Here is a 15908-nt window from a genome sequence, read left to right on the forward strand (position 1 = left end):
AATAAAAAAACTTGACTATTAAAAAGTGCTTATATTAAGTTTATTTGAATAAATATTATTTCTATTTCTATTTGCACGTATTTGAAATAGATGTATTTCTTTTTTCAAGTCTACCATATTCAGCAATATTTTCATAAATATAAAATAATTTGTAACATTTTACAATTTGTTAGTTATTGTTTATAAGTTATTCCTGATGAAATAGGATCTTCGAATCTTCTGATGATGAAAGTATGCGTGGCACATATGCTTCATTGCAATTATATCGGTCTATACTAATGCTGTTGGCCTTACATGGCCTTTACAACTTCACCGGAATTTCTTGTATTTTCCTAGTCCCTAACATAAACGTTTCTTTCTTTTTTATTGACCACCTCGGTAGTCTAGCACCGATAGTTGGGAGTTGGATTCCTAGCACGCTCCAAGCATTATGTTAGCAATTAGTCACTCTATTCTCGCAAATTTGAATTTAAAAATGAATCTGTATTATTATCTACATCTACATATACAAAATGTATTTGAAAAGGAGCTGAGTTTCTTGTCAGTTCTTTTCATCTCGAAATCATTCCGAACTGACGGTAGATTTGACATATCATAAGAGTCTGTAATAGACCTACATGAGTAAAGATATTTTGAATTTGAAAAATCCTTCTGTAAATACATACATAATATCAACCTGGGTTGATTTTTAATAATTATATTAAAATTTTAATAAACAAACATACTAATGAATACAAATGTTTGTGCCGTGCGAGGAACCGAACCCGCGACCATCGGTCATAAAGCGGCGTGCTAGATCGCTAGACCACCGAGGTCGTCAAATATAATGTTTAGCTTTAACAAACACTGAAACCATTGTAATTTTAGTGCTAGTTTTGTTTTAAATCTACCTAAAGTTTATAATTAAACACATGAAAACCTCTTAGACGATTTGTCGGCGCTCGTGAATAATTTGGTGTGTGCATCAAGGGGAGACGTCGAGATCTGATCCGAAGTACTTGAGTCTAACAACGGCTCAGCGATAGCGAGCCGTGAATGAACGTAAGCCTCTTATAGGAACTATTTCAACTTTAATGACGTCAAGAAGAAACGGCTCCATAGATTAGTATCGCCTCTTTACCGACTTTGCAAAAATAGAATGTTTTAATCCTGCACATTTTCTTCCTCTAATTAGAATATTCTTAATTCTACTCATTATCTTCCGATAACTTAATTGTATGGTATAGAATATTGTAAGTCACGGTGACGGCAAAAAACGAAGAAATAGAAATAATCGTTATTCAAATAAACTTAATATAAACACTTTTGAATAGTCAAGTATTTTATTCTACCGCTTATTCGGAATGCAGATTCATCACAAGAAGAATAAGCAAGAAACTTGTGTGTTGCTCTTTTAAATAAATATTGATTTAATTATATTTAATTAACAACAAGGATTAGGCATGCGACAATCAACATACAAACCGGTACGCACTTGATCTCTGTTCAATCAGATAACATTGTCAGAGCTATGAATTTTAAGTTAGATATTTTCTACAAAAACTTTTACAATTGGATTTTATTTTTGACACAATAATTTTATAAAGGTTAATTACAGATATTACGTGTGATGTCGATCGTAACTAGGTGCAAACTAGGTCGTGGCGTCCGTTGCGCCAATGATAAGTTTAAAAACGACTATGACATCGCTCGCAGAGACAATCACATAGACAAATACGATTTTAATTTTTTTTTTTGAGGCACAGAACGCGTCGATTACATTAATAATAATAATATTAACTTAGGACAATTCACACAGCGCCATCTAGTCTTAAACAAAACAGAGTTTGTGTTACGAGAATATACGGCCTCCTCACCGATTACGATTTTATAATAGTTGTTGTCAAATACTGATTGACATTATTGTAAATATATTATAAAAAGGGATAATAGAATTATTCTGCTGCAAACATATACATTATTTATTAGAAAACATATCATCTCAACAAAAAAGAACCCCACCACAACAGTTTGTATTATCGTTACTAGGCAACTGATACAAATACAGATAATACATTTTATTTCAGAAATACATTCATAATATACATAAGAAATACCCAGACCGATACAATCATCATATTAATGAATACAAATGTTTTTATTGTGCAAGGAATCGAATCCATCACTATAGGAAGTGAGGCGGTGTGCTGAATCGCTATATCACGGAGGCTGTCTAAAAACTGATTGATATCTTTAAAATGGATTGTAAACTATTCCTTCTAAAACAGACAAGGTGCCCCGGCTTCGCCCGGGTGTAATGTATCTAAATATATATAACTCAAAGGTGACTGACGTAGTGATCTATCAACGCACAGCCCAAACTACTGGACGGATCGGGCTGAAATTTGTAGATGTTATGACGTAGGCATTCGCTTAGAAAGGATTTTGATTAATTCTACCCCCAAAGGGATAAAATAGGGGATGAAAGTTTGATTCAAACTTTGTCAATTTTAAACCGATCGAGCTGAGACTATGCATGCATAAATCTACTATGACGTAGGCATCCCCTAAGAAAGAATTTTGAATAAATTCCACCCCTAAGGGGATAAATTAATACATAAACCTTCATCTAGAATCACTCTATCCATTAAAACCGCTTCGAAATCCGTTGCGTACTTTTAAAGATTTAAGCATACATAGGGACGGACAGACAGCGACAGCGACTTTGTTTTATACTACGTAACGAAGATTAGAGTATGGAAGTATTTCAGTGAAATTTCACTGGTAAAACAGTGGGAATGATATTTGGACAGCGTCGAATTAATTCAGTGTATCCGACTGAATTATTATGACAAATGTTTGGAGCACCGACTCAGAATTATTAGAAGGTTATGTCACAGAATCGTATATCACTGCATGTTACATAGCAATAAATTAATTTGCTTTTCATTTATATTGAACTAGCTACTCGCTCCGGCTTCACACGGGTGTATAAATATATAATACATTCACTACTCGGGTGTACATGTAGTTAGTTGAATATAAATGAAAAAACGTTCCTCTAGAATTACTCTATCTATTGCTAAAAACTGCATTAAAATTAAAATTGCGTAGTTTGAAAGGTCTAAGCGGACAGACAGTTGAAACGACTTTTTATACTATTTATCATTGTCTAGCTACTCGTTTCGTCCGCGTGTACATGTATTATATACGTAAGTCTTCCTCTTGAATCACTCTATACGTTTCGACTTGTAAATGTAAACTTACAAGGATTATTTAAAAGAGCAACACACAAGTTTCTTGCTCGTTCATCTTGTGATGAGACAGCTTTCCGAACGAGTGGTAGATAAAAAACAAATTGTTATGACTATTTAAAAGTGCTTAAATTAAGTTTATTTGAATAAATGATTTTCTATTCTATTCTATTCTATTCTATCTATTAAAACAACCATTTCAAAATCCGTTGCGTAGTTTTAAAGACAAGTAGGTATACATCGGGACGGACAGACAGTGACGGCGACTTTGTTTTATACTATGTAATGGAGTAACAATATATAAGTCAATAATATAAAAATATCAAGTAGATGTATATGAATTTAAGGATCGTGACATTGACAATATTTAAGAATTTAATATTGAAGATATCCAGAGAAGCACTATTCAAATATAATTAATTAAATATTGAAGGTATGTAGTTACATAAAATCTGTATGGTGACAAAATATATAAATAAAATCATTATGTTCAATTAGTGGTCCACCTAAGTTCTGGGCTCAGGGGGGTCATGACCCCCATGACCCCCCCTGATCCGCCGTTGTGTACATTAATAACAATTCCCTTTCCCACTAATAGAAGATTGTAATGTGATATCGAACATCAGTGTGATGTCGCGGAGTCAGGGCCGGAAGAGCTAAATTTGTGATTAATGCATAGCGGAAACTACTTCGATTTAATTAAAACTTGTACTTCGCATAATTATGTTAACATCCCACATCGACTTTTGTTAGTTACCAACTTGCGTTAGTACAGAATAATTGGCTGTATTCAATCACGCGGGATGTTATTTAATACATTAAACATTTGACTCATTCATTCATTCATAATTTAAGATTGTCTCTTGTCGGTGGAGCTCCCGCCACCTTCCACGATCTTCCATCAGTCCTTTTAGCTGTTGATACGACACGACTCCAACTTTTTCTGTAACTTTAATAATAATAATAATATTTCAGGACAATTCACACAGCGCCATCTAGTCCCAAGCTAACAGAGCTTGTGTTATGGGTGCTAGACAGCTGATATAAATACATAGATACATTTTTTTTTGTAAATAAATACATATTATACCACCGAGACCACCGATGCTGTCAAATATAAACTTGCTTGATATAGCTGTGTCTTGGTCTTCCCCTTCCTCTCTTTCCATCTATTTGAGTACAAAAAGTATATTTTAGTTTCCTATTAAATAGTTCCGTACAGTAGGAGTAATGTCTATGTGTACGTACATACAGATATTCTCATCGCAATTTCAGATAGACACGTTCTGTATTCGATCTCAATATGCAAATTTGTCTGCCCTTCCAACCCAATGGTCGACATACATTGGCGCATGCCAGTATATCATTTATTGATGTCAATGAAATGGACCATCGATATTGCACCATAAGTCTTACCAACATTAGTGATCAAATCAAATCAAATGAAATCAAAAATTATTTACAAACAAAATCAAATTTAAATTTATCTTAATGATTATTATTGACTTATAATATTGTAATTGACGAACTAAATCTACTAGACTTTAAATTAAATGACTGTGTATTATTGTAAACATGTACAACATTTATTTGAAAAGAATACGAGCTGAGTTTCTTGTCAGTTCTTCTCATCTCGATATCATTCCGAACTGACGGTAGATTTGACATATTATAAGAGTCTGTAATAGATCTACATGAATAAAGATATTTTGAATTTGAATTTGAAAAATGTAACCTGTTTATGTATAATAGCTAGTATAATAATAATTGTAGTTATTGCCAACAATAATACAGTTATAATTATAAAAAGATACACACTCATGATTATAAATCTTTGTACCGTGAGACGAATCCGCGACCAAGCAACTAAAGCTGTATGCGTCACCGCTAAACCACTAAGGTCGTTTAATCACGAGAATTTTTCTTTTCTTCAGGACAATTCACACAGCGCCATCTAGATTCAAGTTAAGCTAGCTAAAGCTTGTGTTATGGGTACTAGATAACTGATACAAATATATATTTATATATATATATTAATAATCTTAGGAAATTCACACAGCGCCATCTAGATTCAAGCTAGCTAAAGCTTGTGTTATGGGTACTAGATAACTGATACATATACATATATTATTTTTTGTAAATACATACATATTAAGTGCTTCAATGTAAGTTTATTTGAATAAATGATTTTCTATTCTATTCTATTCTATTCTATACATAGAAACACTCAGACCGATACAAACAATCATACTCATGAATACAAATGTTCGTGATGTTGCGAGGAATTGAACCCGCGACCAAGTAAGGCGGTGTGCTCAACTGTTAGACCACCAAACCCATCATTATAATATTGATAGTAGGTTATGTACAACAATGCATTTATGGGGATTTGAATAGGGTCATTAAGATAGGGTTGCCAAGTCCAAATTTAAAAAACCAGAATTGAAAGTTTAAAAAACTAGGACTATCCAGTTTAAAAACAGAACGCAGTAATAGTATTGCAATAGTTATATTAATGTGTAGTAACATTCAAGTAATTAATATAATCAGGTTTTTAATAAAAAGAATTAGATAAAATTATACTGTTGAAAATCAGTAATTAAGAGGCGCGCATATTTTAAAAACCCAGGACGCTGACAAATAACTATTCAGGACTTTCCAGGACACTTCAAAAACTAGGACATGTCCTGGGAAAGCAGGACGGTTGGCGACTCTACATTAAGGGAATAAATCACATTTGATTAATCCCCTTTGAATAATGGGATAGTGTATGAGACAGTAATGGCTATGGATGAGATGTAACTCTCTTGTAACATCTACTTGCTGTTTATCATAGCTTTGTTGCAGTATACGTTATCTCCCTGTTGTTAAAGCTGTCTTTAGTTTGCCTTAGCAGCGTGGGAAGGCCTCCAGCAAGATGGACCGACGATCTGGTCAAGATCGCTGGAAGGCCAATGCATCCAATGGATGCGAGCAGCGCAGGACCGATCGTCATGGAGATCTTTGGGAGAGCCTTTGTTCAGCAGTGGACGTCTTCCGGGCTGAGATGATGATGGGAGAGTGGTAGAGTGGAATTTAAATAAAACGACCTTGTGTCTTCATGGTTGTATTTTGGTGAGTGTTTGAAATATTGTCGATGATCCCAATCTCTCTGGCGGTATCGAGCCACTTAGTTTGAGGCGAGACTTCGCTTCGCTTTGTGTGTTCTATTGATTATACAACTGTGTTCTGAGGAATTGTTCGACATGATGCCTACGGCTACCTTTTACCATCGCACCGCTCGCCATCGACAGGGAATTCATCCCCACACGCTGGAACCTAAGTGGTCTCGTACAGTGCGGTTTCAGAGGAGCTTCCTCCCGCGTACACTTAGATTGTGGAATGAACTTCCTGTCGAGGTTTTCCCACAAGACGACAGCATGCGGTTTTTCAAGAAGGGTATATTAAGGTTGTTTAAGGGTCGGCAACGCGCTCGTGATACTGCTGGTGTTTCAGGTGTGCTATGGACTGCGGTAACCATTTACCATCAGATGGGCCGTATGCTTGTTTACCGCCATCCTAGTAGAAAATAAAAACACGAATTTTAAGTTAGTTTCGCTACACAAATATTATTATCATTTATAATAAGTTTCTTTATAAAGAAAGTGACATTTAAATATTTTTTTCTGGACAGACTCTGGCAGTTTGTTGTAAAACCTAAGACAATTTCCATAAAACGAATTACAAACTTTCGTCAAACAGTTGTTAAAAAGTCAAGGAGTCGCGATTTTTTTATGTGCATATCTATGTTTGAACAAACATCTGTACACAATAGATGCTACAGACAGTCCCCTTTGTCGGGGCTGCTTTGAAGCTGAAGAAACGGCTGCTCACGTAATCCTGGAGTGCTTGCAGTGGCCACACAACGAACACAAATCCTCGGAACGGTGAGGTCGCTCCGTGAAGCCTGTGAAGACACCAGGAATCTTCTGCGCTTCTGGGAGGAGCTTGGCTGGCTACGTTAGTAGTCTGGCTCTACACGCACAACGGCCCGAATGAGAGGCTAATTGCGGAGAATGGAGTCCAATTTACATTTACTATGTTTACACAAAATAGTTAAGTAGAATGATCACTTAGGTTCCAGCGTGTGGAGATGACAATACTGTCTGATTTCGCAAAGAAGTGCGTAGCGGTTTCTATGTTGATTGTCGCATGCCTAATCCTTGTTAATATGTATATACTTTGAACAACATAATTATTATTACACAGTATAAAACAAAGTCGCTGTTAAATTAAATTAAATCTTGAAAGCTACGCAACGATTTTGAAGCAATTTTTTTAATAGATAGAGTGATTCTAGAGGAAGGTTTATATGTATAATACATGTACACCCGTGCGAAGCCGAGGCGAGTAGCTAGTCATTACATAGTATAAAACCAAGTCTCTGTCGCTGTCTGTCCCTATGTATGCTTAAATCTTTAAAACTACGCAACGGATTTTGAAGCGGTTTTTTTAATAGATAGAGTGATTCAAGAGGACGGTTTGTATATATATAATACATGTATCATTACATAGTATAAAACAAAGTCGCTGTCGCTGTCTATCCGTCCCTATGTATGCTTAAATCTTTAAAACTACGCAACGGATTTTGAAGCGGTTTTTTTAATAGATAGAGTGATTTTTTTGTTCGGGCAACACCACGGCCGGTTGTCACAACTAACAGCTGATACATTATTTATATTTTAATTTAATTTTACTAATAAATAATCGTGTATTTTAATAAAATTTAATGTAATTAGTGATAATTAATAAGTACCAGTGTTTGTTAAAGACTTCATCAAGTTTTAATTTGTGAAACGGCAGCAAAATTTGAAAAACTTTGGATAAACCGGGGAAGTATTGTTTTTATTTATATGTTTACCTTTGATTGAGTAATCTATTTAATCAATAAATTACCTCTTAATACTTAAATACTTTCTTGCTAATCTAAATAATTAGATTGTCATCAACTCATCACATGCTATAGATCATTTGTTATATACAAATTCCTTGAATTTTGTTTTATTTATAGGAAAATAACTATCTAGATTTAACTTTTTTTTTTACTCCTTGTGTTCCTAAACTAATATTAGAAGTAAATATTTAACAAAAATTGATGACATACAAAATACACTCCGAACTACCTACATAATAGTACTAACGATTCGTTTATTTTGTCTTTACTGTAGTCCCTGACAATTTCTAGTATATTTTCTTAATTAATAATTAATACATAAATATAAAATAGTATACAACTACAAAATTTCTTTATAAATTATTAAATTGTCAGGTAATCTTTATATTTTAACTCCCTAATCAGCCTTACTAAATTGTATATTTTCAATACTCATCTGTTTTATCCTTACTATGTTTCCAGTAAAAATGGTCACTCGCAGTAAGGACTTGGATGTGAAATTGAAGAAGGCTTTACAGGAGTTAAAAGACAAGAAGGAACTATGTGACAAATTAATTCAGGAACGGGATGAGGGAGAGGTAGAAATATCAAATATAGTACATAAAAATACTATATTGAAGAAAACTTGGCTGAATTAGACTGTAAATTTCAAAATTTACAAAAAGAACGGGATCAACTGCAGTTTCTTGTCGACTCCTTTGACCAGTGCCGGAATGCTCATGACTGTGCACTCAAACGCATCCATGAATTAGAATATGAATTGTCCGAAGCATATAATAAAATTAACACATTTTACAAAAATGGGAGACCAAGAAGCTGAAAAGACTATGACATTATATGCCGAGTTGATCGAGCAAAGTGTATGTGATGAGCCTGACCCTGTCCACTCTATCTCCGACACACAGAAGCCTTTTGTACAACAGAAGCGAGTAAAGTATCCTCTAACTAATTACAATAGTAAGAACTATAGAAAAATAAGTAGACAAATTAAAAGATTAAGAAAATCTTTCAAAATTAATCAAACTGCCTTATCAAAATTAGTAAAAGAAAAAGAATTTAATTTTGAAAAACAATTAGAATATTATGAAAATCAGTTCTGGACCCATAAATTACAGTTTGATACAAATACTACAAGGTTATTATTGCATATAAAAGAACTGGAAACATCATTGGATGCTATTACTGACAAGTACTCACATGCTCAGTTTCAAATATCAAAACATAATGTTGTGATGAAGGAATTGCTTGCATTTAACTCAAAAAGTGAATGTGGAACATCAGAACAACTGTCACAGCAACATGCAGACTGCAACACTTTGTCGGGCAATTACACATCACATACATCAACATCCATTGTCACTCCGGAACAAACAAATATACTACCCAATGTTGTTAGTAGTCACCACACATGTAAGAATAACACTGTAATATATTCAGATAGTATAGGAATAAATCTAGGATCACTCATGAATAACTGTTTGAGCGAACATATCCAAAACAATTGTATGCCGAATGCCCCATTTAATTATATAGTTGAGAAAATGTTAAAAAATCAAAATAGTTATACTGAATACACAACTATTGTGTTATTCATTGGAAATAGTTTAGGTATCACTCAAAATGATTTGATGAACTTATTTAAATCTGTCTTAAATATGAAAATTAAAAAATTTGTAATATGTACATTTCCATACTCAAAATCATTATCTAAGAATAGAAATAATTATATCTTTAAACTTAACACTCATATATATAACATGAGCTGTTATAATGACAACATTCATTGTATTGATACAAATAAATTTGTAAAAAAATTGACATTGACTAAAAATACTTTTTATTTGTCACATTTTGATAAAAGACATATAGCTACTTTGTTAGCTTATAATATACATAATCCTGTTATAAGTAGTATAACGGGTACTTATCCTGACTGCACCGTTTTTAGTAGTTTTACTAATGTTTCTGTGCATGAATCTTTAAACTTAAGTTACAGACAAACAGAAAGCCATCACAACTAAATTTAGTACATCAAAATATTCAAGGCTTTCTTGGCAAAGAATTAGAGATAGAATTATTTATAAGTAAATTTAATATTGACATTGTATGCCTCTCAGAACATTGGTTAAAACAGTCCAATATGGTATTTCAGTTACCAAATTATGAAATATTGAGTACATTTACTCGGCAAAATTCAATTAGAGGTGGTTCAATTATTTTATTAAAAAATAACATTAAAGGGAAAGAACGTAAAGATATTGTAGCACTTTCAAATGAATGCATTATAGAATTATCATGTGCAGAACTTGAGAAACACATAATTATATGTGTGTATAGGCCTCCTAACTCAGACTATGAAAAATTTGAGTCTACCATGGAAGATGTACTGAAGTTAGCATTCAAAAGTAACTATTTTGGTATGTGGGGATTTCAATATAGATCTTCTTGTTGATAGTCCTATAAGTAATAAAATTAGAAACCTTTTTAAAAGTTTTGATCTTGATCATATTTTCTTTGAACCTACAAGGATTACGTCCACTATAGCAACCTGTATTGATAATATATATTGTAATTTTAGTATTTTAAATAAATCTATAATAAATACATTGCCGTCAGACCATTGCGGACAAATAGCAACATTCGCAAGTAATGAAAAAAACGAGATTATATATAAGTTCTACAGACCAACAACAGCATTTAATTTACAGAAATTTAAAATCAAATTAAATGAAAGTTTACAGTTTTTAAAATTTGACAATATTGATCCAAATATATCATATAGTCGTTTTTTCAATATAATAAAAACGCATTTTGATAAAAATTTTACAGTAAAGAAATTTAAAGTCCATAATTCTAAGTATGCTGAATGGTCAACGTTAGGTATTTATATAAGTAGGAAAAATATGTATCAACTATATGATATTAGGTCCTATTTGCGTGATCCTATATTCGACGAATATGTTAAAAACTATTCAAAGATATTCAAGAAAGTATGTAAGGCTGCAAAGGCACTTCATTTAAAAAATAAAATAAAGTCTTCTAAAAATAAAATAAAAGCTACGTGGAATATAATAAATACGGAAACTGGTAACACTAAGTCGCGACAGTTAGAATATGAGGTAAAAGCAGAAAATGGCGTCGTTATTGATAAAAATGAACTTGTTGCTCAAACTTTTGATAATTTCTTTTCCACAATACCTCTCAAAGCTACGGAAAGGTTAAACTCGTCACCTAGTCTAGCAGAAACATTATTAAAAAATACTGTAAGTCCATGCGTTTATGACTTTCATTTTCACCATATCAGCTGCTCCTGTATAATAAAAACATTCAACGCTCTCAATCTAAAGGGCACTGAGGATATCTGGGGTATGTCAGTTAGAGTAATAAAAACAGTAATAAACGAAGTTGCTTCACATTTAACTGAAATATTTAATATGAGCATTGATCAAGGTATCTTTCCAGATCTAATGAAAGTGAGTAAAATAATACCGCTATTTAAATCTGGTGACAAAGACAATATATCAAATTTTAGACCTATTTCAATTTTGCCAGTATTTAGTAAGATTTTTGAAAAGATATTACTTACACAAATGTTAGCTCATTTTAATACACATGATTTACTTCATAAACAGCAATTTGGATTTACGAGAGGACGGTCTACCACTGATGCAAGCATTAACTTAGTACAAAGTATTTTTGGTGCCTGGGAAGATTCACAGGATGCCATTGGTGTCTTCTGTGATCTCTCAAAAGCGTTTGATTGCGTCGACCATAGGACTTTATTGATTAAACTAGAACATTACGGAATTAGAGAAAAGTCCTTAGAACTCATTGGATCATATCTGTGCGATAGAATTCAAGTAGTAGACATTAAAGGAAGCAAATCTAAGGGGTCGTATATAAAAATGGGTGTACCCCAGGGTTCTGTCCTCGGCCCATTTCTTTTTCTTGTTTACATAAACGACTTACCATACCAGTTTCAAAATATACTTGACATTGTATTGTTTGCTGATGACACATCACTTATTTTCAAAGTGAAAAGAAATAATAAGGATTTTAGTAATATAAATAATACTCTTGAAGATATTCTTAACTGGTTTACATCAAATAATCTAGCGCTTAATTCAATGAAAACAAAATGTGTTAAATTCTCTTTACCAAATGTAAAACAAGTAATGACAAATGTTAGTCTGAATGATCATGTTTTGGACTTTGTTGATGAGACTTCTTTTCTTGGTATTGTAATAGATAATAAATTGCAGTGGGGACCACATATATTCACACTGGCCAAAAGACTTAGCTCGGCTGCTTTTGCTATCAGAAAAATTAGACAGTTAACTGATACTGCAACAGCGAAGCTAGTGTATTTTAGTTACTTCCATTGTATAATGTCGTATGGTATTATATTGTGGGGCAGGGCGGCTGATGTAGAATCAATTTTTATATTACAAAAAAGAGCAGTTCGTTCAATATATAATTTACCGTGTCGCGAATCTCTTAGAGAACGCTTTAAAGAAACAGGTATCCTTACTGTTCCCTCTCAATATATATATGAAAATATAATGTACGTTCGTAAAAACTTAAATTTATTTACAAAGAATAGTCACTTACACGGTTTTAATACAAGGAATAAAAATAAATTAAATATGCCTAGTTTTCGTCTCAAAAAAGTAAGTACATCTTTCATGGGACATTGTATACGTTTTTATAATAAATTGCCCGATAATGTTTTGAATTTAAATGAAGGGAAATTTAAGATACATGTAAAAAATACACTTTGCGCTAAAGCTTATTACAAAATAAACGACTACTTGAATGACTACAATGCGTGGACTTAATTACAATTTTAACTTTTGTTATGAGGTATATAACTTTCTCATTGACATAGATAATATAATAAACACTAAAGAAACTTATCCTAAATTTAGTAATGACATATTGTAATTTAAATAATGTAAATTAAATATTGTAATGGGTGAAAACTGTGATTGGTACAGTTTATGCTGTAAATAATATAAATGACGTAGTGGAGTAACTTGAAACAGTCATGCTCGCTATAAAGTTCAAACTTGTGGCGGCGTGGTGGGCCGGGTCGATGTGCTCCCTCTAATATGGTTGAGTGCAATGATGGCTGGCTCATCCGTCATACTCGTGTACGGGTGCTGCTTGTGGGGACTGGTCTGTTCAGGTTGCGAACACTGATTAGATTTATTGATTTTTTTTTTTTTTTTATATAGCATATGCTGGTGGTCACTCTATTCTCCCAAATTTGAATTTAAATGAGAATTAATGTAAATAAGTACAACATTAAAAAAAAAATACGAGCTGAGTTTCTTGTCAGTTCTTCTCATCTCGAAATCATTCCGAACTGACGGTAGATTTGACATATCATAAGAGTCTGTAATAGACCTACATGAATAAAGATATTTTGAATTTGAATTTGAATTTGATTCAAGAGGAAGGTTTATCTGTATAATACTTCACTTAGTATCATTACATAGTTTAAAACAAAGTCGCTGTCGCTGTCTGTCCGTCCCTATGTATGCTTAAATCTTTAAAACTACGCAACGGATTTTGAAGCGGTTTTTTTATAGATAGAGTGGTTCTAGAGGAAGGTTTATGTGTATAATACATGTACAGCCGTGCGAAATCGCGGCGAGTAGCTAGTATTTTATAAACAAAACTAGCTGACCTATTTAGATGAGTATTGTTCAGTGCTACGAATGTATCCCTGGCAGGCACGTCACCATTGTGAACGGTTGATCCCGGGAATCCCGGTACGATCCCGTTAGACCATTATTCTCCGGGAATACGCTGCTGAATTTGATCGCAATGCAACGCCCTGAAAACGCTGTCCATCGCTTAGTGACATGACCGAGTGCGGATTACAATTTGAAGTCCAATGGAAAATGTTTTAGTTCAATAAAACGGGTTTAAATCTTCAATTTTAGGATTAGATAAAGTATGTAATTCGAACTGGTTAAATCTTTAATGCCCTCGATGAACTAGCGGTTTAACAGCCTGCTTCCAGTGGTCGTGGTTTCGATTCCACGCGTTGTACAAACATTTGTATTCATGGGTATTTTCTATGTATATTATGTACGTATTAAAAAAAACATGATGCATTTATATCAGTTGTCTAGTAAACATAACACAAGCTGCTTAGCTTGGAACTAGATGGCGCTATGTGAATTGCTCAGAGATGTTTTTTATATGATTCGGCAAAAAATATTTACAACCTTAAATTTTCACCCTTCAAACATTGACCCCTATTAAAAGCGATTTTAGTTGTAAAACAACTTTTTCAATAAAAAAAAATGGTTAACGAGCTGCAAGCAACAGTAATGACCGATTTATATCACCAGCTTAAATAATAACTTCACATAGTTTCTTTATTATAGACGGTAGGGAAAAAATTTAAATTATAATGTAAAAATTTGACGTTCATAAGCGGCTAAAACGTCCTATATGAATTAATGATTTTTGAATTTGAATTACATACATTTATCTAGCAAATAAACCTATATTTAAGTTTAAATTACATAAATTTATAATTAAATCACATTTAATTTTTAATGTAACAATTTCTTATATTTACACAAGAACCAACAAGTAACGACAAACAGAAAAATTCAATGGCCTATCCATGTTAACATCAATGTTTAAGGTCAATGATCCTAAATAGCTCTACCTATTCTGATCAGTGGTAATGACTAATATATTGGTGGATATCGACATTTTCATACAATATTACATTCCGTCCAGTATAAGATGAACTACTTGGTAGCCAGGGATCAACGTTAATTGGTGGATATCGACATTTTCATACAATATTACATTCCGTCCAGTACAAGATGAACTACTTCGTAGCCAGGGATCAACGTTAATTGGTGGCTATCGTCGTTTTCATAGAATTTTAGTAATCATCCAATATAAGTTGAAATAGAATCAATTAAAGTGAAAAATTATAGTAAAATTATGACAATTTACCAGTTTCAGATTTTTTCCTTTATATTCACCTAATTACCTATCTGCATGCCAAATTTGAACTTCCTAGGACATCTGGAAGTGGGTTATAATTTTGATCTATAGTTGATCAGTGATAAAAATAACAATATTTGGACGTTAATATCTAAATAACCGTTTGAGATATGTTTATGAAATTTGGAACACATATTTACCTCGTAAGTCTCAATATATGTACCAAATTTGACAGGATTGTGTGAAAGAGTTTTTGAGTTATGAGGGGGTCAAAAGTGGCTCCAAATGGTTCGTGTAAAACTACACACGGTGCTACTCGCCAGTTCTCTTACTTGAACTCAGCTTTGACACGCTACCGCGTGTCTACATACGGATATAAGGAACAACTTGACATAGTTTTTTATTACATATATTTATATAGAAAATAAACCTATGTTTACGTTTAAATTATATAAATTTATATTTTTATTTCTCTTTGGGAATTTAGTTCTTTTGCAAAATATCACTCTATTTGTAAATCAAATAAACAGGGACCGTGAGGGGTTCAGAGTGTAAATACAAGTGAATGAGATACATAAATAAACTTTACAACGCCTTACTACATAAAAAGCGAGTAAGTAAAGTTTATTCTAACTACGTTACCAGTGGCGCGGTTAGGTAAGGGCCCTGGGACAAATAAAAAAATAGGGTTCCACTGCCCAGAAGTGGGACACATTACAGTTTATTAAAACGCACATATCGCTATCCCTCCAATACCCCTC

This window comes from Achroia grisella, unplaced genomic scaffold (genome assembly GCF_030625045.1).
Source record: "Achroia grisella isolate CSIRO2021 unplaced genomic scaffold, CSIRO_AGI_Agris_v1 utg1110, whole genome shotgun sequence".
Lineage (NCBI taxonomy): Eukaryota > Metazoa > Arthropoda > Insecta > Lepidoptera > Pyralidae > Achroia > Achroia grisella.